The sequence below is a fragment of the Anguilla rostrata genome, chromosome 7 (genome assembly GCF_018555375.3).
Source record: "Anguilla rostrata isolate EN2019 chromosome 7, ASM1855537v3, whole genome shotgun sequence".
NCBI classification, from domain to species: domain Eukaryota; kingdom Metazoa; phylum Chordata; class Actinopteri; order Anguilliformes; family Anguillidae; genus Anguilla; species Anguilla rostrata.
Window position 1 is genome coordinate 30,470,583 of NC_057939.1, and position 24,214 is coordinate 30,494,796.

At 40.5% G+C, this 24,214-nt stretch overlaps 1 long non-coding RNA gene across 1 annotated transcript in view; it reads left to right on the plus strand.

Annotated features, from left to right (window-relative positions):
- Positions 1-23,460, plus strand: part of LOC135259558 (uncharacterized) — a 355,375-nt gene extending 331,915 nt beyond the window's left edge. The window contains exons 2-3 of the long non-coding RNA XR_010331321.1: positions 22,696-23,227; positions 23,315-23,460. This is a non-coding gene — a long non-coding RNA (uncharacterized LOC135259558). The remainder of the gene's footprint in view (positions 1-22,695; positions 23,228-23,314) is intronic.
- The last annotated feature ends 754 nt before the right edge of the window (positions 23,461-24,214 follow it).

A 24,214-nucleotide genomic window follows, 5' to 3' on the forward strand; every position in this document is an offset into this window, starting at 1 on the left:
ACCTCCTGGAGGGTGTTCTTGATCTGGCCAGCTGTTGTGAAGGGGTTTTTCTTCACCAGGGAAAGTCTTCTTCTGTCATCCACCACAGTTGTTTTCCGTGGTCTTCCCGGCCTTTTGGTGTTCCTGAGCTCACTAGTGCATTCTGTCTTTTTAAGAATGTACAAAATAGTTGATTTGGCCACACCTAATGCTTTTGCTATCTCTCTGATGGGTTTTTTGTTTTTTTTAAGCCTAATGATGGCTTGCTTCACCGACAGTGACAGCCCTTTGGACTTCATATTGAGAGTTAACAGCAACAGATTCCAAATGCAAATGCCACACTTGAAATCAATTCTAGACCTTTTATCTGCTTATTTTTAAATGAAATAATGAGGGAATAACACATACCTGGCCATGGAACAGCTGAGCAGCTAATTGTCCAATTACCTTTGGTCCCTTGAAAAGGGGGGAACCACATATAAAAAGTGCTGTAATTCCTACATCATTCACCCGATTTGGATGCACTTTGAGCTCATATTCATTATTTAATTTCAACTCCAATATGCTGTGGTAGACAGCTAAAATAACAATAACATTGTCAATGTCCAAATATTTATGGACCTGACTGTATGTCACATCATATCATATCACATCATCACTTGGTTCAAGTAACACAACCAATACAGACTGACTATACTCAATTTGATAGAGTGGCAATTGTTTGTCAATTGTTTGTCATGATTAAATAAAGTTCATCCAATTACTTATTTCTTTGAATGTATAAACTTCAGTAGTGTGAGCAAATTGGAGTGCGATTTTACACTGTAGGGGCATCTACATAAGAAAATAGAATTACTGGTAAATTATAGTCATTATGTTTGTTAGTTCTGCATGAATACATAGGTCACATTGTGCTTCTGTTTTATTGCTATAGTTTATGTGCTTTGTTTAAACAAATTTCATAGCTAATATAGCTTGTTACGACCATAGGCTAACAATTAGACAAAAGCTTACCAAGGTCAAACACGTATTTTAATACTTCAAACGGTTTATAGACCCTAGATTACTGTAAAAAATTAAGCCCCTTTTTTTCTCTCTCTCTCATATAGCCTAACCTTCACTAATATTTTCAATGTAAGAAATATTTAGATTATCTTTATGTAGCTACCTGAAATTATATTTTAAAACATCCTTTTTATCTTAAGAGTACTCTGCCATTTATACTGCAAAAGTAGTGTACACGTACAAAAAGATTAACTGGGCCAGGCGTTCTCTTGAGTGGGTCTTCCTAAGGACATCCGGACAAATCAGGGGGCATCCTTCATCTCATGGGTTATGTGGGATATGTGCCGCCAGCTCTAAACTTCTATATACCACCCGCAGACAGATGGTCTAGTGGAGTGGTTCAACCAGACCCAGAAGAGGGTGATACAAAGGGTGGTAAACTAGAAAGGTAAGGACCGGGACCAGTTGCTGCCATGTTTTGTTTGCTATACATGCTATAGTCCTCCACTGAGTTCTCCCCCTTTGAGCTCCTGTCTGCTGAACAGCCCCAAAGTCTGCTGGACATGACAGGCCTGGGAGCAACAACCGTCCTATCTACGCACCCTAGTGGACCATGTGGTTGGAATACACTCCAGAATCTCCAACATATTGCGACTGTCCGGGCTCATATGGAGGAGGCCAAATACACTCAACAGTGGACCTACTACTGACCTGTCCAACCACATGAGTTCCACCATGGGGACAGAATATTGGTGTTGCTCCCTACCAGTGAGACATGGTAAATGGTAAATGGACTGCATTTATATAGCGCTTTTATCCAAAGCACTTTACAATTGATGCGTCTCATTCACCCATTCACACACACACCCACACCCACGGTGAAAGTCTGCAATGCAAGGCGCCAATCAACTCATTGGGAGCAATTAGGGGTTAGGTGTGGGGGTTAGGGGTCAGAGACACTTCGACACGCCCAGGGTGGAGGGTCTAACCGGCAACCCTCCGACTGCCAGACAACCGCTCTTACCTGCTGAGCTATGTCGCCCAACATAGCTCCTGGCCAAGTGGCAGGGGCCCTAGTGCTTGAGAAACTTGGGGCAATTCACATATCGAATCAACCAGCTGGACAGAAGGCAGAAGGACCAGGTGTATCATATTAACCAGCTCACGAGGTAGCTTGAGAGTGAAGCTGCCATAGCCTGTGCTTCAGCTGATGTCCTGGGACTGGCAGCCTGTGACCTGGTCGGCCTGGGGACAGACCTGTCCCCACAGCAATAGCGAGGTAAGAGAATTCTTCAGTCGCTATCAAGATGTCTTCTCTACCTCCTCAGGTCACACCAAAGTTGTTCAGTATGACATCCGGACAATAGCAGGGAAGGTTGTACACATCAGGCCGTACCAGGTTCCGGAAGCCCGCCGCCATTCCGTCCGAACTCTTTGCGTTCTGCTGCTTGTCTTGAGCCAAGGCACGTCTCGGCAGTAACTTACTCTAGACTTAGGAAGAGATAGGGTGATAGTTACGCCACACAGGGGCAGCATCTCCAGATGTTGTGGTGTCCAACCAATTCCAGCCCTTGTTGGAATCGGATCTGGCCCTTGACCCTTAGAGTGAGAGGACTAATGAGCCACTGGGCACCCAGATGGCTACTTCCTCTCAGAAAAGGGAGTCGGCAATAGTTGGGGACTCGAAAAGGAATCCCGTAAAATGAGTTGTTTGCCTGGTGCCCATGTAAGAGATCTCCTGGACGTGCAGACAAGCTCCTGGCCAGAGTGGGGAGGTATCCAGTGGTCACGGTTCACGTAGGAACCAATGACATACATAGGGGTAGGTTTGTGTCTCTGCAGGACAAATTTGTGGAGCTAGCAGAAAATATTAGGAGCAAAACCTCCGCGGTTGTTTTTTTAGGGAATACTATTGGTACCTTGTGCATGCTGAGAGAAGCAAAGTTTTATTTGGAGGTTAAACACATGGCTACGAACCTGGTGTAATAAAAGAGGGGTACATGTTTATGGGGCACTGCGACTCTTTTTGGGACAGGGGTGACCTGTACAAGCGTGATGGGTTGCACCTGATCCGGAGGGGTACTGGTGCACTGGGTCAGCATATGCTTAGGGTAACACAGGATTATTGAAACTAGGGACTTGGGGGGCAGGGAGGTCAGAGAGTGAAAAGGGTAGGGAGGTGCAGACTGCTTGGATGAAAGCTGTCAAGGCTACCTATAATATTGTGAACACCAATGAAATCTTATTAAAGCAGATTTTATTAAGGGTGGCTTGGGACAGCGGGGGTAAGGGAATGGGAGAGGATGTGTAGAAGTAATAATCTGAAATGTCTTTGTTATAGTTTGAATGACTACTCTTGCTGCACTTCAGTATAACCAAATGTAAAGACCTGTATGTGGGAAATAAAAACAATAGGCAGGATTACTTTATGGAACAAAATTGTAATGTGCTCAATTGGAAAAAGACTTGGGAGTAATGGTTGATCTGTGTTGCAACAGTAAAAAAAAAAAAGCCAACAGGATGCTGGGATATGTAGCCAAATGTGAGTTTAAAACCAAGGAGGTTATACTTATCTTTACAATTCATTTGTTAGACCAAGTATTACGTGCAGTTCTGGGGACTGTACTACAAGAACGATATACAGTAGCAAGAAAAAGTAAGCGAACCTTTTGGAATTACCTGCATTTATGTATACATTTTTATGGTATGATCTTCATCTGAGTTACAATAATGAACAAACACAATCCGTTTTAACTAATAACACAAATTATCGTATTGTTCTATTGAATACATCATTCAAACATTCACGGTGTAGGTTGGAAAAAGTATGTGAACCCCTAGACTTCAACAAAAGCTAATTGGAGTCAGGAGTTAGCAAACCTGGAGTCCAATCAATGAAACAAGATTTGAGGTGTGGGTTAGAGCTACTTTGACTTATAAAAATCACTCAAACATTTTGAGTTTGCTATTCATAAGAAGCATCTGCTGATGTGAACCATGCCTAGCAAAAAGATCTCAGAAGACTTGCAATCAAGAATTGTTGATTTGCATAAAGCTGGAAAGGGTTACAAAGTAATCTCCAAGAGTTTAGATATTCATCAGTCCACAGTTAGACAAATTGTCTATAAATGGAGACGATTTAGTACTGTGGCTACTCTCCCTAGAAGTGGGCGCCCAGCCAAGATGACTCCAAAGGCACAACGCAGAATGCTCAATGAGGTAAAAAAGAACCCTAGAGTAACAGCTAATGGCTTTAAGGAATCATTGGAACTGGTTAACATCTCTGTTCATGAGTCTACCATACGCAAAACATTGAACAGGCATGGTGTCCATGGCAGGACACCTCAGAGGAAGCCGCTGCTCTCCAAAAAAAACATCGCTGCGCACCTGAAGTTTGCCAAAGAGTGCCTCGACACTCCAGAACGCTACTGGGAAAATGTTTTGTGGACTGATGAAACTAAGGTTGAATTATTCGGGAAGAACATGCGCAGCACTACGTATGGCATAAAAAGGGCACCGCATACCAGCATGAAAACATCATCCTAACAGTGAAGTACGGTAGAGGGAGCATCATTATTTGGGGCAGCTTTGTGCCTCGGGGCCTGGACAGTTTGCCATCATCGAGGGAAAAATGAATTCCGAAGTTTATCAAGATATCCTACAGGATAATGTCAGGGTGGCTGTCTGCCAGTTGAAGCTCAGTAGAAGTTGGGTGATGCAGCAGGACAATGACCCTAAACATCAAAGTAAATCTACTACAGAATAGCTTCAAAAAAAGAAAATCCACCTTTTGGAGTGGGCCAGTCAAAGCCCAGACCAAAAATTCCTCCTGACCGTAGTGCAGGTCTGATCCGCAGCTACCAGAAGTGCTTGTTTGAGGTTACTGCTGCCAAAGGAGGTTCGACCAATTATTAAATCCAAGGGTTCACTTACTTTTTCCACCAGCACTGCGAATGTTTAATGGGTGTGTTCAATAAAGACATGAAAGATTATAATTGTTTGTGTGTTATTAGCTTAAGCACATTGTGTTCGTCTATACTTGTGACTTAGGTGAAGATCAGATCACATTTTATGAGCAATTAATACAGAAAACCAGGTAATTCCAAACAGTTCACATACTTTTTCTTAACAATGTATAGGCTCCAGAAAAGGTTCAAAGAAAGACAAACAAATTGATTCCTGGTATGAAAGATAAAAGCTTAGTAAAAGGAGATTTTTTTTTTTGGGGGGGGGGGGTTAATTAATTAAATTAATTAAGGGGAGCAACAAAGTGAGCCACAAGAGATTCTTCAAGTTGAGTTCTGTTAGTAGAACGAGGGGATATAAATGTAAAATAGCAAAAAGTAAATTCCGTACAGACATTATGAATAATTTTTTCACGCAGAGTAGTCAATGTGTGGAATAGCCTGCCAGGTCACGTAGTAGAGGCACAAACTCTGGGGATTTTCAAGGCTAGGCTTAGATACTATATAGTCTGTAGGTAATCTGAGCACTAGGTACAATTTAGTTTGGAAAATGGCGAGTATTGTTAGGCTGAATGGCCTGTTTTCATCATTATGTTATGTTATGTTATGACTCCTACGCCATTCCTCAAGAAAATGAACTGAACGCCTAGGAGACATGTGGTACCTGACCTCCCTAGACCTAGACTTGTGGGGAAGGGAAATAGAATCCTCCTAGTTCCACACCTGCCTCCAAAACCTAATCAGCCCTGCTGGACTGCATTCCCTCCTCAGCCTCCACTCCATAAAAGCTGAAAAGGTTCACAGCTAGACACTGCTTACTTGGGATGGCCACTGCAACCTGTCCTTTGCTCTTGCACTTCTGTTAACAGTCTCCATTTTCCCCTCTACCCAGAAAGCAGTGACGACACCCTCCTACCCTCCTAGGGCAACAGACCGTCTCTCTCTGCGCCTACATGCGCCAACCTCCTACTCTCCAACTCTGGGGTTGACTGTAATGCCTGAATGTAAAAGCCACACCATTATATGGATAAAGAAATACTGAATTAAGAAATAAATACAGAAATAAATAAATACAGAAATACCCATTTGTCACGTTTTATCTGTCTATTTATTTTTGTGTGCATTCATTTTACATTTTTCTTAAATTTATATTTATTAATTCATTTATTGAGCCATTTATATATGTATTTATTTTAATTTTGGCATTTTTGGTACTCCATAGCATTAGCATTTTTTACAATAATATCCATTCATATAGCTGGATATGTACATACCACCATGTATGCTGTTCCTGTGGAATGGCTGAAGTTAAGCAAGAGTGGGCTTAGTTAGTACTAGAATGAGAGATTTCCTGGGAAAAGTAAGTTGTTGGTGGTGGGCCAGTAGGGGGCAATTTTTGTCTTTGGTCAAATAAAACCCCAAACCCCCAGTGCAGTGATAGGGACACTGTGCTGTAGGAGACATCATCTTTCAGGTGAGATGTTAAACTGAGGTCCTGATTCGCTGTAGTCATTAAAAATCCCATGACACTCATTGCAAAGAGTAGGGGTTCAGGGTTCCCTGGTGTCTTGGCCAAATTCCCAAACTGGCTTTCACAGCCTGCCACCTAATCATCCCCTAGTTTAATTGGCAAAAAAGCTCAGCTGGTGTGTGGTGACGGTTCTGGCACAAAATGGTTGCCGTGCATCAGCCAGGTGGTTGCTACACATTGGTGGTGGATGAGGTAATCACCATTAAAAAGCACTTCGTTTTGAGAAAAGCGCTATGTAAGTGTAAATAATAATGATAATAATAATAATAATAATAATATATTATTATTATTATTATTATTATTATTATTATTATTATTATTATTATTATTATTAATAATAAGAATCAATGCAGGTTAAGTACCTTGCTCAATGGTACAACAGCAGTGTTCTACCCTGGAATTAAACCTTATTGAATTGATCTTTTGTATAACACTGCCACCCACATATGTAGGCTTCTTTCATTTTTGTGTCTTGAGATGCTGTTTTATACTCCTTGAGTTGAGAAATACAAAACTTCAATAAAAAACTGAAATTTAATTTTACATTGTAATGATATGAGATGTTCATGAAAATAATACAATTTTGACAGTGATTTTAAAATGAGATAGTCTTGTAGCCAGTCCTGCAGTCTTACCAAACCACAAGCACTGCTTTCTGAAAGCACATTCTACAACAGTGGTTCGCAACTGACTGAGCCACTCTATAGGGCCCAGCCTGCACTCGTGGTGAGAGCCTTTATAGGGCCCAGCCTGCACTCATGGTGAGAGCCTTTACTGACTAAGCCATGCTAGAGGGCCCAGCCTGCACTCGTGGTGAGAGCCTTTACTGACTGAGCCACTCTAAAACCCAGCCTGCACTCGTGGTGAGAGCCTTTACTGACTGAGCCACTCTGTAGGGCCCAGCCTGCACTCATGGCGAGAGCCTTTACTGACTGAGCCACTCTAAAACCCAGCCTGCACTCGTGGTGAGAGCCTTTACTGACTGAGCCACTTTATAGGGCCTAGCCTGCACTCATGGCGAGAGCCTTTACTGACTGAGCCACTCTAAAACCCAGCCTGCACTTGTGGTGAGAGCCTTTACTGACTGAGCCACTTTATAGGGCCTAGCCTGCACTCGTGGTGAGAGCCTTTACTCACTGAACCACTCTATAAAGCCCAGCCTGCACTCGTGGTGAGAGCCTTTACTGATTGAGCCATACTAGAGGGCCCAGCCTGCACTCGTGGTGAGAGCCTTTACTGACTGAGCCATGCTAGAGGGCCCAGCCTGTGCCCGTGGTGAGAGCCTTTACTGACTGAGCCACTCTATAGGGCCCAGCCTGCACTCATGGTGAGAGCCTTTACTGACTGAGCCACTCTAAAACCCAGCCTGCACCCGTGGTGAGAACCTTTACTGAAGTGTTTCAGGTTAAGAGTTAAATTGACTTTAGTAAATTGATTTGAATAAATTGGTCAGGGTAAATTGATCAGGGTAGATTGATGGGGTTAAGGTCATCAGGGTGGGTTGATCAGGGTAAGTAGATCAGGGTGGAGTGATGGGGCAATATTATCTGGGTAGATTTATGAGGGTAAATTCATGGGGGTCAGTTGGCAAGGGCAGATTGCTCGGGGTAAGTTGATCAGAGTAGATTCATGGGGTTAGTGTATAAGTGTAGATTGGTGTAATTTGATCAGGATGGACTGATAGTCAATCAATCAATCAATCAATCAGTCAAACCTTATTTGTATAGCACATTTCATACAGCAAGTGCAACTCAATGCGCTTCACAGAAAATAATTGCAAAGAATAATTAAAATAATTTTAAAAAATTACTTTAATTATAATTAAAAAGAGAGAAAAGGAACAAAAAATAAAAATAATTAAAGCCGCAAGCGGCGTTGGGAGGGGTCCAAGCATTGGCACCATCGTGCCCCCTATGGAGCGATTTTAAAATGGCTTTGTCCTCATGATCATATACCTTCACCCAACATATCTACTATATATCATGATGATTGTATAAAAAATTGATGACTTATGGCCAATTTTGTGCTAAGAGACGCTGTCGGATGACAGTTGCGTCGCCATGGATGTGTCCTGGCCGCTTCCCGTAAAGGCCTTTACTATGTCGTAACGCTTAGATGGGATGTCGTAACACTTAGATGGGATGTCGTAACACATATATGGCCCGGCGTGTATGTACAGCTGCAGCGCTTCCATGCTGTAACTAAAAAAAGTGTCACACTAGTGTTGTCATGGTACCAAAATTTTGACTTTGATACCGATAACAGGTTTAGTATCACGATACTCGATACTGAAGCAATACTGATTCAATACCTAACAATATTGAAATTACCTTAATAGATCAGAAACGTAATGTCCACAAGGGTTGACCTCATTTTCGAATTCACAGTTTATTAAAAACCTGGTTTATTAACAACCTTTAAGTTGAAGCCTCTTCAACATATTAATATGCATAGGCCTATAGTGTTACAACACTGAACAATAGAAAAATATGTTAAATATATTTCAAAAATTAAACAGTTGTAAACTAAATAATCTTTAAAACAGGACTTTCACCTTTAAATAGATTTTAAAACAGCATATTTTAATAACAATACAGCATCTATCTAAAACAAAATATTTCCAAATCGGAACACCTATTGCTACTGAAGTGAACTGAGTCAAAGCTTGCGCTGTATCAAGGAGCTGAGTGCACAAGCTCAAGTCACCTCACTTGGCAACCTTAGTTGCTACTGCCATCTAGCGAAGATTCTGACAAATTACACTTTTCATCCTCTAAATCAGTAAGGCGGGAGACAATTTTCCCTGGCTTTTACATTTGACTCAAAACTACCGAACGTCAGAATATTCTAATACCGAACCGTTTCTTTTTTTATTTTTTTTATTTTTTTAAGTACCTAGAAAGTGCTGAAGTTTTGGTATACCGTGCAACACTACGTCAGACACATATTCCAATCCATTGCTCAGCTTAGCAGAGAATGCACATTTCAGAGCGCCACAGAGACAGATAGAATAATAACACATAAATACACATTTCAAATAACAAATACGACATTGAGAAAAAACAAAAAAAAAGACGAAATATCAACTCGCGATCTGTGTGCTGTGCGCAAAGTACATTGGCAGATAAGAAAAATTTTGGTTATGCTGACCTATAAAACTCTATTCCAAAAGCAAAATCAGACATGTTATACATCGTTAGAAAGCTTATACTCTCACGTACTGAATAAATGAATTGTCAATCAAGCCAAATTGCACTAAAAAGGGCGACAACGCCGTAAGCAACAGGTGTGGTATTACGCACAGCTATTTTTGAAGATAGCCGACCCAGGCGTCACTAACGCGCGTATATTTCACAAACGGATTGTCCAAGACAATATATGACCACTCATTCGCAAAAGGGACATCTACGCGTAAAACCAATGGTAAGATTGTATATTTATTCAATGTTTAGTCCCAGATATTGACTGTAGAATGACATGGTATAATTTTTTTAAAATTGTCTCGTTTATTTCGTTATTCAGTGAGCAGCGTTTTCACTGCTGTATTGGCATATGTTAGGGCTAATGTTGGGTTTATCTTGTTGCTACGGAATATTACATAACATTACATTACAGGCATTTGGCAGATGCTCTTATCTAGAGCGATGTGCAACAAAGTGTATAATCATAATCAGGAACAAGTGTGTCAAAAACCCTAGAGAGAAGTACCGGTCCAAGTGCAGGGAACAACCGCATAGTTCAACTTGGACCCTGTAGGTTAAACTGATTAACACAAACAAGAACAGCAACAACGCAGTCTATGCAAAAATACAAGCAATACTTAAGACGAGTGCATTAACTAAGTCACCTACGAAACAGCTAACTAGTTACAACCCTAAGCTTACAGTCAATTTAGAGAATAAATTTAGAATACGATTTCTCTCAGCATAATGACGGATTTAAAGACTAAACAAACTCACCCGATATTGTGTTCAAATGGATCCATGCCAAAGAAAAGTAATGATTCATCCTCTCAAAGCTTTTACTAACAAATTTGTAGTAGCAAAAAATATCAACTCGCCATCCATGCTAACTGCTTCCTACGCTCAGAGTACCGTATTATTTATTTAGACATTGGTAGAGTACAGCATAAATTGCGTCTTTTGTTTATATTCAATATTAGTAATTGCAGTGAGAAACTGCAGCTGTAGACACAAGATAGTCTGTTATGTTATGGTAGCAACGGAACGAAGAGGACTATATATGTATTACCTTCATTGTTTCATTATACCAGCATGTGTTTGCGCGTTTGCACAGAAACTCAGAACCTATCAATGAAATGGTTTAGCTATTTCTCAGCATAATGGTAGATTCAAAGACTAAACAAACTCACCCGATACTGTCTTCAAATGGATCCATGCCAAAGAAAAGTAATTATTCATCCTCTCAAAAAGCTTTTACTAACAAACTTTTGGTAGCCTAGCATGCACTCTGGGTGGCACTGTCTTCCATTGCTTCCCCGACGTTCAGACCCTCCCCTCACTGATAAAAACTAGACCCTACGGTGTCAGATTACTTGCGTCGCCATGGATGTCGCTTGCCATAAAGAAGTTTACTAGATGTTGTAACACTTAGATTTGGAGCTCCAGCTCTTCCGCACCCCAACTAATAAAAAAGTCCAAATGGCGGGCAAACAATATGGCGGACATAGGTGCTCCCAAAAGCAAAGCTGTAGAGCACATTCAAATGCATCGGTCAATGAAGTTTTGTGTTGACTTATGGTGTAGGAGTTATGGCCTTTTAAAGTGTGACCCTTTGTTATAGCGCCACCATCTGGCCGACATAGGTGATTTGTAGTGACTGAGTAGTGGGGGGCCATAGGAACCCACATACCAAATTTGGTTGGTCTGCAACTTATGGTTGCTGAGACTCAGACATTTTAGCGGAGAAAACTTCCACGCCCCAACTAAAAAGTCTAAATGGTGGGTAAACAATATGGCGGACATAGGTGGTGCCAATGGCAAAGTTGTAGAGCACGTTCAGATGCATCGGACAATGAAGCTTTGTGTTGATCTGACTTATGGTGTAGGAGTTATGGCCTTTTAAAGTATGACCCTTTGTTATAGCGCCACCATCTCGCCGACATAGGCGATTTGTAGTGACTGAGTAGTGGGGGGCCATAGGAACCCACCTACCAAATTTGGTTGGTCTGCAACTTATGGTTGCTGAGACTCAGACATTTTAGCGGAGAAAACTTCCACGCCCCAACTAAAAAGTCTAAATGGCAGGCAAACAATATGGCGGACATAGGTGGTGCCAATGGCAAAGTTGTAGAGCACGTTCAGATGCATAGATCCATGAAGTTTTGTGTTGACTTATGGTGTGGGAGTTATGGCCTTTTACGCATAACCCTTTGTTATAGCGCCACCATCTGGCCGACATAGGTGATTTTTAGTGCCTGAGTAGTTGGGGGCCATAGGAACCCACCTGCCAAATTTGGTTGCTCTAGGACTTATGGTTGCTGAGCCTCAGACACTTTTAGCGGAGAAAAATAATAAGAATAATCCTAACAAAAACAATAGGGTTCCACCATCTTCGCTGCTTGGACCCCTAATAATCCTAACAAATACAATAGGGTTCCACCAGCTTCGCTGCTTGGACCCCTAATAATCCGAAGAGATACTATAGGTTTCCACCAGCTTCACTGCTTGGACCCCTAATAATAATCCTAACAGATACAATAGGGTTCCACCAGCTTCGCTGCTTGGACCCCTAATAATAATAATAATAATAATAATAATCCGAACAGATACAATAGGGTTCCACCAGCTTCGCTGCTTGGACCCCTAATAATCCTAACAAATACAATAGGGTTCCACCAGCTTCGCTGCTTGGACCCCTAATAATAATCCTAACAGATACAATAGGGTTCCACCAGCTTCGCTGCTTGGACCCCTAATAATAATAATAATAAATATAGCTGCGAGCAGCAATGAAGGGGCCAAGCACGAATCGGGCGCCAGGCCGACAAGCAACCGGAAGATCCCCTGAAGACGACACCAGTCCATCGCAGGGAGAACGGCACAACCATTCTGCAAAGTTTTGTAAAAACAGACCAGTCGGTTATACGGGCCGCCGTAGACTTCCATGGCAGAAAGCAATTGAAGCGTTTGTCAAAAACGTTTAATTTGTGGAAGATCACAGCTCTAGGACACAAAATGTCTAATTTGCAGAAGATCTAATGGGCGGGGCTTATGGGTCCTAATTGGAAACTTGTTACCCTTGACGAGTTGCACATATGTGCAAAATTTCATGACTGTAGCTCAAATGGGGCCGGAGATACACTTGATCAAGTTTATCTAAGAAAAACACCTTTTCGCTCATGACAGCGCCACCTTTTGGCCAATCGGCTTCATATTTGCTCCCTGTCCATTTGGAGTGCCCCAATACATGTGCCGAGTTTCGAAAACATCGGCCTAGCGGTTATGCCTAAACAGAAAATGAGCTCTCTAGCGCCACCACTTTACACACCTTCATGTTACAAGCCACGCCCTCCTCAATTTTCATTGGCTCATTGTGGCCATATAAATAGCTTTATCAAAATTCTGTGGTGGTGTTAGGATCAACGCCCTAAGACTAGTTCACAAAAGTAGGTTTTTCGAATAATTCAAAATGGCGGAAAATCTGGCCTGTTGGTGGCGCTACAGAGTTCGATGGATTGACCCCAAATTCGATGCCTGGATACATTGGCCTATCCTTGATCAATGTGCCAAATTTCATAAAAAGTTACCAATGGGTTCTATGGGCTGCCATAGACTCGCATTGCAGAAATAATAATACTAACGATTACAATAGGTGCCCTGCACCTTCGGTGCTTGGCCCCTAATAATACTAACGATTACAATAGGTGCCCTGCACCTTCGGTGCTTGGCCCCTAATAATACTAACGATTACAATAGGTGCCCTGCACCTTCGGTGCTTGGCCCCTAATAATTCTAACAAATACAATAGGGTTCCACCAGCTTCGCTGCTTGGACCCCTAATAATAAAATAAAATAAATGAAAGCAATGCAAAAACTCCCTTTAAAAATGGCCCCAGATTCAGAAACCCGTACATCCTCCGGCAGGCTGTTCCAAAGGCTAGGACCATAATAGCTAAAAGCTGCTTCTCCATGCCTTTTTGTTCTAGCCTTTGGAACAGTTAAGAGACTAGAGGATCAGGGTTCTGGTGGGCACATACCTAAAAAGCATTTCAGATAAATAGGGAGGTGCATTGCCATTTAGTGATTTAAAAACCAATAAAAGGATCTTTAAAATTGATTCTAAAACTAACAGGCAACCAATGCAGGGACTTTTAAATGAGTGTAATGTGTGCTCTCCGTCTGGTCTTTGTCAGCACACGTTGTAACTGACCAATTGCTTTTTTTGGAAGACCAGATAGGAGAGCATTACAGTAATCAAGCTTGTTAGTAATAAAACCATGCATTATCTTTTCAGTATCAGCCTGAGAGAGAAACGGTCAAACTTTAGCAATATTCCTTAAATGGTAAAAAGATAATTTTGTGACATTTCTGATGTGGGCCTCCAAATTTAGTGATTGTAATTTTACTGACAATTTCTCTCTCTGGGCCTTTTCCCCAATGACTAAAATCTCAGTTTTATCTTCGTTCAACTGGAGGAAATTTTCTGACATCCATACATTTATGTCAGAAATACACTTCACTAAGGTGCCAATGGGGCTAAAATCATCTGGGAATACAGAGATATATAACTGGGTGTCATCAGCATAACTATGAAAATCAATTTTGTGATTTCTGATGACACAGCCAAGTGGTAACATGTACAGGCTGAAGAGAATAGGGCCCAAGATGGAGCCTTGGAGAACACCACATGTTATGTCTACATTTCCTGAGGAATGATCACCCAATGCCACAAAGAAATCTCGACCAGTCAAATAGGATCGGAACCATTGGAGAACTCTGGTGGACAGGCCAACACAGTTCTCAAATCTGTCCAGAAGGACATTATGATCAACTGTATCAAAGGCAGCGCTGAGAAAAGCTTTTTGGCATCGGTGTTCATTCTAAGATCATTTACTACCTTGACTAGGGCAGTGCCTGTGCTGTGGTTTGCCCTAAAACCAGACTGTAACATCTCAAGCACATTGTTATTGCAAATGAATTCATTTGGTTGATTAAAAACCAATTTTACTAAAATCTTACTTTAAAAAAGGGAGGTTGGATATGGGCCGGTAGTTACTAAGAACCAAACAATCCATATTACTTTTTTTGAGAAGTGGTTTAACTATGGCAGTTTTGAGTGCCTCAGGAAACATGCCTGTAAACAGGGAGTGATTGACTAAATCTAATAATTCCTTGAATAAACAGTTAAAAACATTTTTTAAAGAGATGGTGGGGATGGGGTCAAGAGAGCAAGTAGAGGGTTTCAATCCAGATGCCACTTTTCTAAGAATGTCTGCATACAGCAGAATGAAATGATCTAAAGTGTGTTTACAGCGTGCAGCAGTACATTCTAAAATGTTATTATCCAACCTTGTTCGGCTGATATTCATTCTAATGGTGGTGATCTTATCTCTGAAATAGGCTGAAAATTTGTTACATTCAGTATTCGAGAAAAAATCACAGGGGCTTGGGGGAGCGGGATTAACCAGGCTATCAATAGTGGAAAAAGTACTTTTGGATTGTTTTGATTTTTGTTAATGAATTCAGAGAAATGAGCCTGCCTGGCCTCTCTGATGGCCTTGATATATTTGGTTAAATGCTCTCGGAATATATCGTAGTGAACTTGCAGTTTTGTGTTTCTCCATCTACGTTTGGCTTTGCAACTATTTTGTTTTTGTTCATTGACAGTCTCAAATTGAAAATTGATAGTGGTAAGTTGAAAAGGGTAGATTGATGGGGTGTAAATTGATCAGGTTAGATTAATGGAGGTTAGTGTATAAGGGTAGATTGATGGGGGTAATTTGATCAGGGTAGATTGATAATGGTAAATAGATCAGGGTAGACTGATGGAGTAAATTGGTCCCAATATATTTGAAATGTAAATATATGATATCATGTAAAATATATGTGTAATCAACACATCAAAGTATAATACACACATAAGTACATGTATTAAAATACATGCCGTTCCCATGTATTTCCATATATCATTTTTCTGTATGGGAGGGACCAGTTGCAATGTAGATGTAGTGAAAATATGGAAACAGCATGGGACCTGTGTGCATTGGGACCTGTTATACCAATGAATAACATTAACATGATGCATCCTACTGTCAGATTTTACATTACATCACAACTCATATAGCATACAGTTCCTTCACTCTGTCTTTCTTATTCTGTTTTTGTTTTGTTTCTGTCTGTATGTCCAGCTTTATCTGTCTCCCTGTCTCACTATCTCACTCTGCACGTCACTTTCTCTCTGTCTTTCTTTCACATTGGATGCCGGTCTCACTCTGCTTATATCACTCTTGCCCCATCTTTTTGCAGGAAAGAGAGCAAAATAATTGCATGTATGCCAATCAATTTCTTTTAAGGATTTGCCAGCCTGGCTATTTATATTTCACAAAGAGATCACCAAGATGGGTGCTTAACTACAAATACGGTTCAGTCTTAGTGTCTAGCCTGAAGGTTGAGCATACATTCCACAAAATAAAAGACTATTTGAACAATTTAGATACAAGCAGGCAGGATAATAAAGAGGAAAATGTGTCATAAGCTTTATGGAGAAACAATGCCATATTAAATTTATCTAATTTCTCTAAATGTATTTTCTTTATTTTACAGTTATTTTGATGGTATTTTCATCTTTTCTTTTTTTTATTTATTTATTTTTTTAACTCTCTTGGTAATCCCTGTTATGCTCTTCAACAATTGAATAGAGAGACTTTTTAAAGTAAAGTCTCTTTCTCTCCCTCTCCCTCTATCTCTGCCTTTCTCTCCCTCCTTTTCTCTCTCCATGCAAATAATTACTGAACTAAATTAAGGAGAGAATAATTAGAATAAGGGGGTACAGTGATGAGAAGATGAGTCACGGGGGGAATGAATGGAAAGGCAAGGAAGAAGGAGTGATAGAGGGCAGGAGAAAGGGAGGGAGGGAGATGGGAAAAATGACACTTTATACCAGATTTCATGAGTCAACCATCAGTGTTTTTTTTTAATCTGCTCCACAACAGATACGCACAGATAATGACACATTAGTGACAAATGGAAACCATAGAAGGACACACACTCCCACACGTGCACACGTGCACACATGCACACACTTATGCACACACGCACAGAATAACCCCACATACATGCATACACACACATGCATAGGTATACACACATTTGTCTTCATAACATTATGGTTTTGTTAAATTTGGGTTTGAACCATTAGTAATACTTTTGGGCTTGATTTAACAATTAATTATTGAGTTATGAGGCAAAAAAACACAGATGATATATTAGATCACTTCATACATGGGTACTGATGAAGCCAAAGCCATGATCGAACAGATTCATTCGAATGAGTAAAAGGGTGATGATATTTATTTGCTGAACCCATTGCTACTTGGCAAAATTTTAAAACTCATTTGGATTTTTGTGTTTGAAATATGGTGTATACTTACTGTGCTGTTCCTCACTCTCTCACACATTATAGAACAGTAGTATGCCTCATAACGCCTCTCTCCTCCTCTCCTTTTTTCTCTCTCTCTTTGAGAAGATAATCACTCCCTTGCTAATTTCTCACATGACTCCCATTCACATGGCACCCTCTCTTCTGCCTTTCCTTCTTTTTACCTCTCTTCCATCTTTCCTTCTTTATCTCTTTCTTTCATATTATATTAGGGGTGGAAGGAGATGCCACTATTTGCATTTGTATCTGCATTTGTTCAACCAACAAAATTCTGTATTTATATTTGGATAAAAACTGGAAATGGTCGTAGCTAAAGCCAGAAGCATGTAGAGTTTAACCTGAAGCTGTATAATTATAATCACTGGCACTGCTAATGTTGAGATATTAAAGCATCAAAGTCATGGTTTTACAATAACATTAATAATAATCCAGTTTAGCAACAGGTAACTTGCTTTTAATAAGTGTATAATTCTTCCAGGTGCGCAGAACTGCCGAAATCCGTCCCACTAGAGTTGGCTAAGTATCTGCGTTCATTTGCTAATTACATACCACGTTAGATTTAAACTTTTCCCTGTGTGGTAACTGTTCTTTGTGTTTTTAGGTTGTGTTAGGTTTCCATCTGCCGCTTTTGATTCTTAGAATTGATAGATTGGCTACTTGGGCTTAGCGATTGCGATTATTGTACTATTACAGACTGTGAACCCGTGTAATCAGCGCGTTATTCGATTCAGGTTTTCAATTGGTAATTAGGTACACTCGGAGCGACGCTATATTAGTCCTGCTAACTCGCAGTTTAGGTAGTAAGTGCATAATTCGTCCATGTGTGTAGAACTGCCGAAATCCATCCCGCTAGAGTTGAAGTATCTGCGTTCATTTGCTAATTACATACCGCGTTAGATTTAAACTTTTCCCTGTGTGGTAACTGTTCTTTGTGTTTTTAGGTTGTGTTAGGTTTCCATCTGCCGCTTTTGATTGTTAGAATTGATAGATTGGCTACTTGTGTCACGGATTGGCGAGGGAATGGACCCAAATGCAGAGTTAAAAAAAACCCAAGAACTCCAAAAGGGGAATAAAGACTTTAATCACAAAAACTCAAAAACAGAAAATCCAAAGAGAAGCTAAACGGGCAGGGCAGAAACAGGTGGACAAAAACAGGCACGGGGAAACACGGGCAAACGCTCAGGCAAGACACAAGGAAACACAAGCGAAAACAAAAGGAACCAGCACCCGAGTCAGGGAAGAAGAAGACTTAAATAGACTAGACCCTAACAAGACACAGGAGGGCACAATGCACAATCAGACCACAGAGGGAAGGGATAACTAGACACAACTGAAAAACAATAATAGAATAATTGGAACCAATAAAACAATTAAGCAGGGAAAAGGAACAAGACTACCGCCATCTGGCGGCCCAAAAAAGGAAAAAGAGAAACAAAAAGACAGAACCATGACAACTTGGGCTTAGCGATTGCGATTATTGTACTATTATAGACTGTGAACCTGTGTAATCAGAGCGTTATTCGATTCAGGTTTTCAATTGCTAATTAGGTAAACTGAAAATGTTTTTATAACTGAAAGAATAGGGCCTCATCTTCATTATGAACTAAAGTATGCCATGAACATAATGAAATAAAAAAACCCACAATGTTAAAGCTAACATGTTTTGTTTTTCGTTTAACACTTTTTTGTCCCCCTTGTTGAAGCCCCATGTTTGATTTGCGTAAGCTTGGATCATTTCATTTTTTATGAAAAAGCTTCCCTGAGTGGAATACATCTTTAGCTATTATGCTCTTAGTCAAACTTCCCCAAGTTATATTCTGTGAAGACAAGCTCCTGTACATGAGCTGGGAGCAGTCTAGAGTGATGGGGAGACACAACATCCCCTGCTATGCTAAAAGTTTGAAATTAGGTTTGATAGTGCTTGATTGGGAAATTTTTATCAAAGTGCCGGTCATTCAGTTGCTAAATAGCATGCTGGAGTAGACAGGGACACGTTAACACCCGAGTAAAAGCCACTGTTTATTGTCTGTCAGGGAGGTTTTGTAAAGAAATTGCCTGTATTTCTAGAGTCTATTTTTTTCTAATTTAAAAAATGTAAAACTTTTCAAGCCCACATAGAAAAGTCTTAGAAGGAGGAGGATGGATGTTCTGTTCTGTTTTGTTTTTGGTATGTTTTTATTTTTTTATTTTTTATGAAACTCTTATTTTTCTGCTGCCATCTTGACCAGGACTCCATGGCAGAAGAGAGATTGTATCTCAATGGGACCTTTCTGGTTGAATAAAGGATAAATAAAAAATATATGTCGAAGTGTCCTTGAGCAAGACACCTAACCCCTAACCCCTAACTGCTCTGGCGAATGAGAGGCATCAATTGTAAAGCGCTTTGGATAAAAGCGCTATATAAATGCAGTCCATTTACCATTTACATTTACCATATATATAGTTAGCTTACACACTACTTAGCTTAGCATCAAGTGTCTAGCTGACCATAATCCTGTCTTCTGTTTCTCTTTCTCTTTCCATGGGGCTCCCATCCCTTACCTCACTCTGAGTCCAAAGACTGCTCCAGCCTGTTTCCTCGGCCTGATTCCACAGGATCGCTCCAGTCCTGTCCTTCGCTCAATGGCCATGGACTGCTTCAGCGGTGTTCCTCTCCTGCCCATGCCTTAATGCTGTCTGAAGCTCCAGATCCATCATACGGCTCTTTAAACTGCACTACTAACTGTATCATTTGGTCTTCTACTATTCCTGTTAGCCTTCACCTCAGCTGTAACCTGTTCAACCCATTTTATTTGCTCTCTGCTACTTTACACCAGGCTGGCCAGTGGAGGATGGGCTACCCTCTATAGCCAGGTTTCTTCCCATTGGGGAGTTTTTTCTTGCCACCGTTTGAGGGTTTTCTCCCAACTGGGAGTTTTTTTACTTTATGTACCTGCTATTTAGGGGTTCAGGCCTGGTGTTTGATCTGTTTGCTTTTTTTGCTCTGTCTCTTGTCTTGCTACTCTGTTAACTCTCTGGGGTCTAAGGGTAAAATGAGGCACACTGGTGATTCTGCGATGCGCTGACATTTGTGTAAATTTCATCAACTTTATATACAGTGATTCCAAAGTGTTTCATATCTTTGTTTTCAGCACAAACTCAGCTACAAGAATATGGCAGCAGTAAGTAGGTCATAATCATGTGTGGATTGTAAACTGCTCTAAAAACACACAAACTGTAAACAGTAGTTTTGAACATGCACAGGAATGTTGTAATAAAACACACTAAACAATTGTGAATAAGACTTTTGGTCACTGGAATGTGTTCATCAAGGTCTTGGGTATCAAAAGATGACAAAATATTTTAGCAAATCCAATGAGAAATATAAAATACATTGCTAAAAGTTAGTGTTGTGACTACTATTTTTCAACACCAGGTGAGAATGGGAGGGCAAATGGCCTTTCTGTAATGAATATGCATTGGGTAGGACGACCTGCCAGCTAAGTAGGCTATTCACACCTGGCCGCATGCCTCCCCACCACTAAGACAAAGACTCAGTGAGCCATTTAGAAGACAGAAACAAAGACATCTTTTGATTTTCAGAACATTTATTGAAGCAAACTATACGCATGGAAGATGAGATGAGACTGGTGTACTCTTGCAACGCTTGCGTGGCCTCTTAGCTAGTGGTGAACTAGCCCGTGTTTCCTGATCAGCATCTCTGTAAATATGATAAAAACAAAATTGTTAGGAAATGTGACATCAAATCAAACTTTATTTATATAGCACATTTCCTTCAACAGGTGAAAATTAAATGTGCTTTACAAAAAAGGGGCAAACCACTAACTAATGAAAACAAAACTTAGGAAATGTGACATGGTTACATCATATACAAACAAAGAACCAAACAAACACAACCAGACGCAGAGAGGTATCCTATAATTTTGAGAAGCAATGGTTAGAATCATTCGTAGTGTGGGAATTTACAAGTGCGCATATTATTGAATATTCCTACAAACACACAGAGAATGTAATACAGCACACATTTACAAATAATGCAAGCTATCAACGAAACAACATTAGCTAAACTAAATAAACATTGCTATTCCAGCTCTACTACACGCAACTCGTCAATAACAATGCCTCAATCTGAAGTAGGCTAGGTCTGTTTAGCTAAGTGGTTATTATATAGCTATTTCCCGAATTTACTTGCAGTATGCTAATATCGATTGTGCGAGGACATCAGTTTTAGAATCTTAGCCACGCCACAGGCTATTTATTAGCAATATGATCGAAAAACATACAGTCTACCTGATACTTCTAACACAACCAGACGCAGAGATCCTAGCCTATAATTTTGAGATGCAATAGTTTGAATCGTTCGTAGTGTGGGAATTTACAAACGCGCATATTGCTGGATATTCCTACAAACACACAGATACGTTGCAATACAGTACACATATTTACCAATATGATCATAAGAAATATACTTACGCATGAAGTTGATCCTCAGCTGGATCAGTTCGCTGTTCGAAATTACACCGCTCTTCATCAGTGTCGGCTTCCGGACGAACCATTTTCCAAAATTAAACGAAATGTTCACCTCAAAAGAAGTGAATTAGGTGACAGTTTGACATTCTATCCCGCTTTCGCAGACTTGGCATTTCTCACATGGATCTCGCATCGCCCCTCCTTTAGTCTCCTTCTATGGAGAGTAATTATATTGTTGTTAACATGTGAATGCGATTTGGGCGGACTTCCTGCTGAGTGAAATTCACATAGTAATGAGTAAAGTTTAACGAAGCATACATGATCTAATTAATCAAATTTAGAACATTTAAAACAATTCATATTATCTGCCAATGGATGCATTGGAAAGTCGTGATTCTAAGGTTTCTGTCAATGTTTTTGTTGCGTCTGTATGATAACAGCACGTGAAGTTAATCATCCAAATAGAAACGAAAGTTAATTTCATAATTTCATCGGGGGCGACATAGCTCAGGAGGTAAGACCGATTGTCTGGCAGTCGGAGGGTTGCCGGTTCAAACCCCGCCCTGGGCATGTCGAAGTGTCTTTGAGCAAGACACCTAACCCCTAACCCCTAACTGCTCTGGCGAATGAGAGCGCTATATAAATGCAGTCCATTTACCATCTTGTCGAGCTCCGCCGGCGGAGCTCTCGACCCCAGCGGGTTAAGTGTCTTTGTGACAGTTCTCTGTAAAAAGCGCAATACATATAAACCTTAATTGAATATATCATTTGTAGTGTTGAAGTAATTTTGATTTTGAAGTCCCCAAGGCCTGATGGCATTGCTCTGGCCTATCTAGTGTTAAGAGAAACTCTCACTCGGGGTCTCTCTGCAGGTGTGTGTAATTGAGAAACTTGGTGCTGACTTCTTGGCGAATCGCATCAAAAAGTTGTGAAAAAAGATCAGAATTTGAATAATACTTGCAAAATTTGGGAGGAGAAAATATTTGGAGAGAAAGCATTATTTGAGTGTTGGTATTTGTAATGGTATTTGTATTCGACACCATCCGTACATTCTGTCTTAAGCCTGGTGCACACTAGAGGATTTTCAAATCTTAACCGATTTTAAAAACGTGGGAGACCATGTAGGAAAATTTTGAGATTCCCCATGATTGTGATGACGTCACATGTCAAAGTTAGGGTATTCCCATCATTGTTGATCAAACTGGTTCCTCCAAACTCTCGATGCTCCATGGTAAAAGTACACCACATATGACTATTCACTCATATAATCAATATGTAATCCAATAAAGCTGTATCATTAGTTGCAGCTGAGCTTATGGAAACGCAAGAAACCACAGTATCAACTGTATAAAAAAAGCAAAAGAATGCAGAAGGCTTAAAAAAAACCACACTTACTCACTCAGCAGAAAACATTAATCAAATACTAATCATACACTTATATTTTCAAACTGATCAACTGCTAATAAATCTGCTAGAAGACTAATATTTTACAGTGACCCCTATGTAACCTGAATATGGAAAATTACAGGAGGCTGTGACTTGTATTCTTAATGGAAAATTACAGAATAAAGACTAATGTTTTTTAAGGGAAAGTTGGGGTAACTTTCCACAATGACGTTATCACCCAAGAACAGGAAATCATTGTGGTGCCAAGAAGGTCAGGTGGACCCGAGAACAGGAAATCATTGTGGTGCCAAGAAGGTCAGGTGGACCCAAGAACAGAAATCATTGTGGTGCCAAGAAGGTCAGATGGTATTTTAAGGAATGTGTTAGGGGGAGTTATGGGGAGCACAGTGTATAAAATGGATGTAAAACTGACAATCGAGGTTCAATTCTGCAGAGTTGATCCGGCTTTGTGCACCTGTGCAAATAAAGTCTAACTTTTCTGAAGAGCTTGCTGCTGTGGTGTCTTTTCCCTCATGAAGTTGTTTTCTACAAATTAAAGATTGGACTTTGAATTCTGTCGGTTCCTAGACACGACAACCACAGACTTAACAACAAATTTAACCGATTTTTAATATTTTAATCATAAGAATGCATACACCAGACGATTCAGTCAAGACGCAGGACCACACACTTGGCATTTATACTAAACGATTTCAGAGTGGCGATTCCAGGGACTTTTTTTTTTTTTTCTGATTCCCCGTCTTCATGGAGACCACACTGCCGGCAACATTACAATAATTACATATATACATAATACAATAATATTGATACTTTTGTTGCTATGTGCAGATGCCTAACCGTATTGAGTATAAAACAATTTCGTCCGCAGAGAACTTCAGTTTCGGCAAGCCGAAAAAAAATTAGGTTGGTGACGCTTCCCGGTCAGCTCGCTCTCATTGGCTATTGCGGGTTTCTGCTCCATATCCTATCGCTGTTCCTTTCAGACAACAGGATTTCAAGTCATAAATATCAAACATGTTTGATATTTACGATTTGAGATTCGGGAGACTCCGATCCAGTCGGTAACATTAAGATTATGTCAGTAAACCCCTCACACTACAGGGTCATTTGGGCAGATAATTGGTTCAGACCAGCCTCGAATCGGGAACGCCCCGTGATTGTCGGGAAGAGTGAATCGGGCACAAAATCGGCCCAATTATCCTCTCATGTGGGGCCAGCATTACACCCCCAAGCCCTG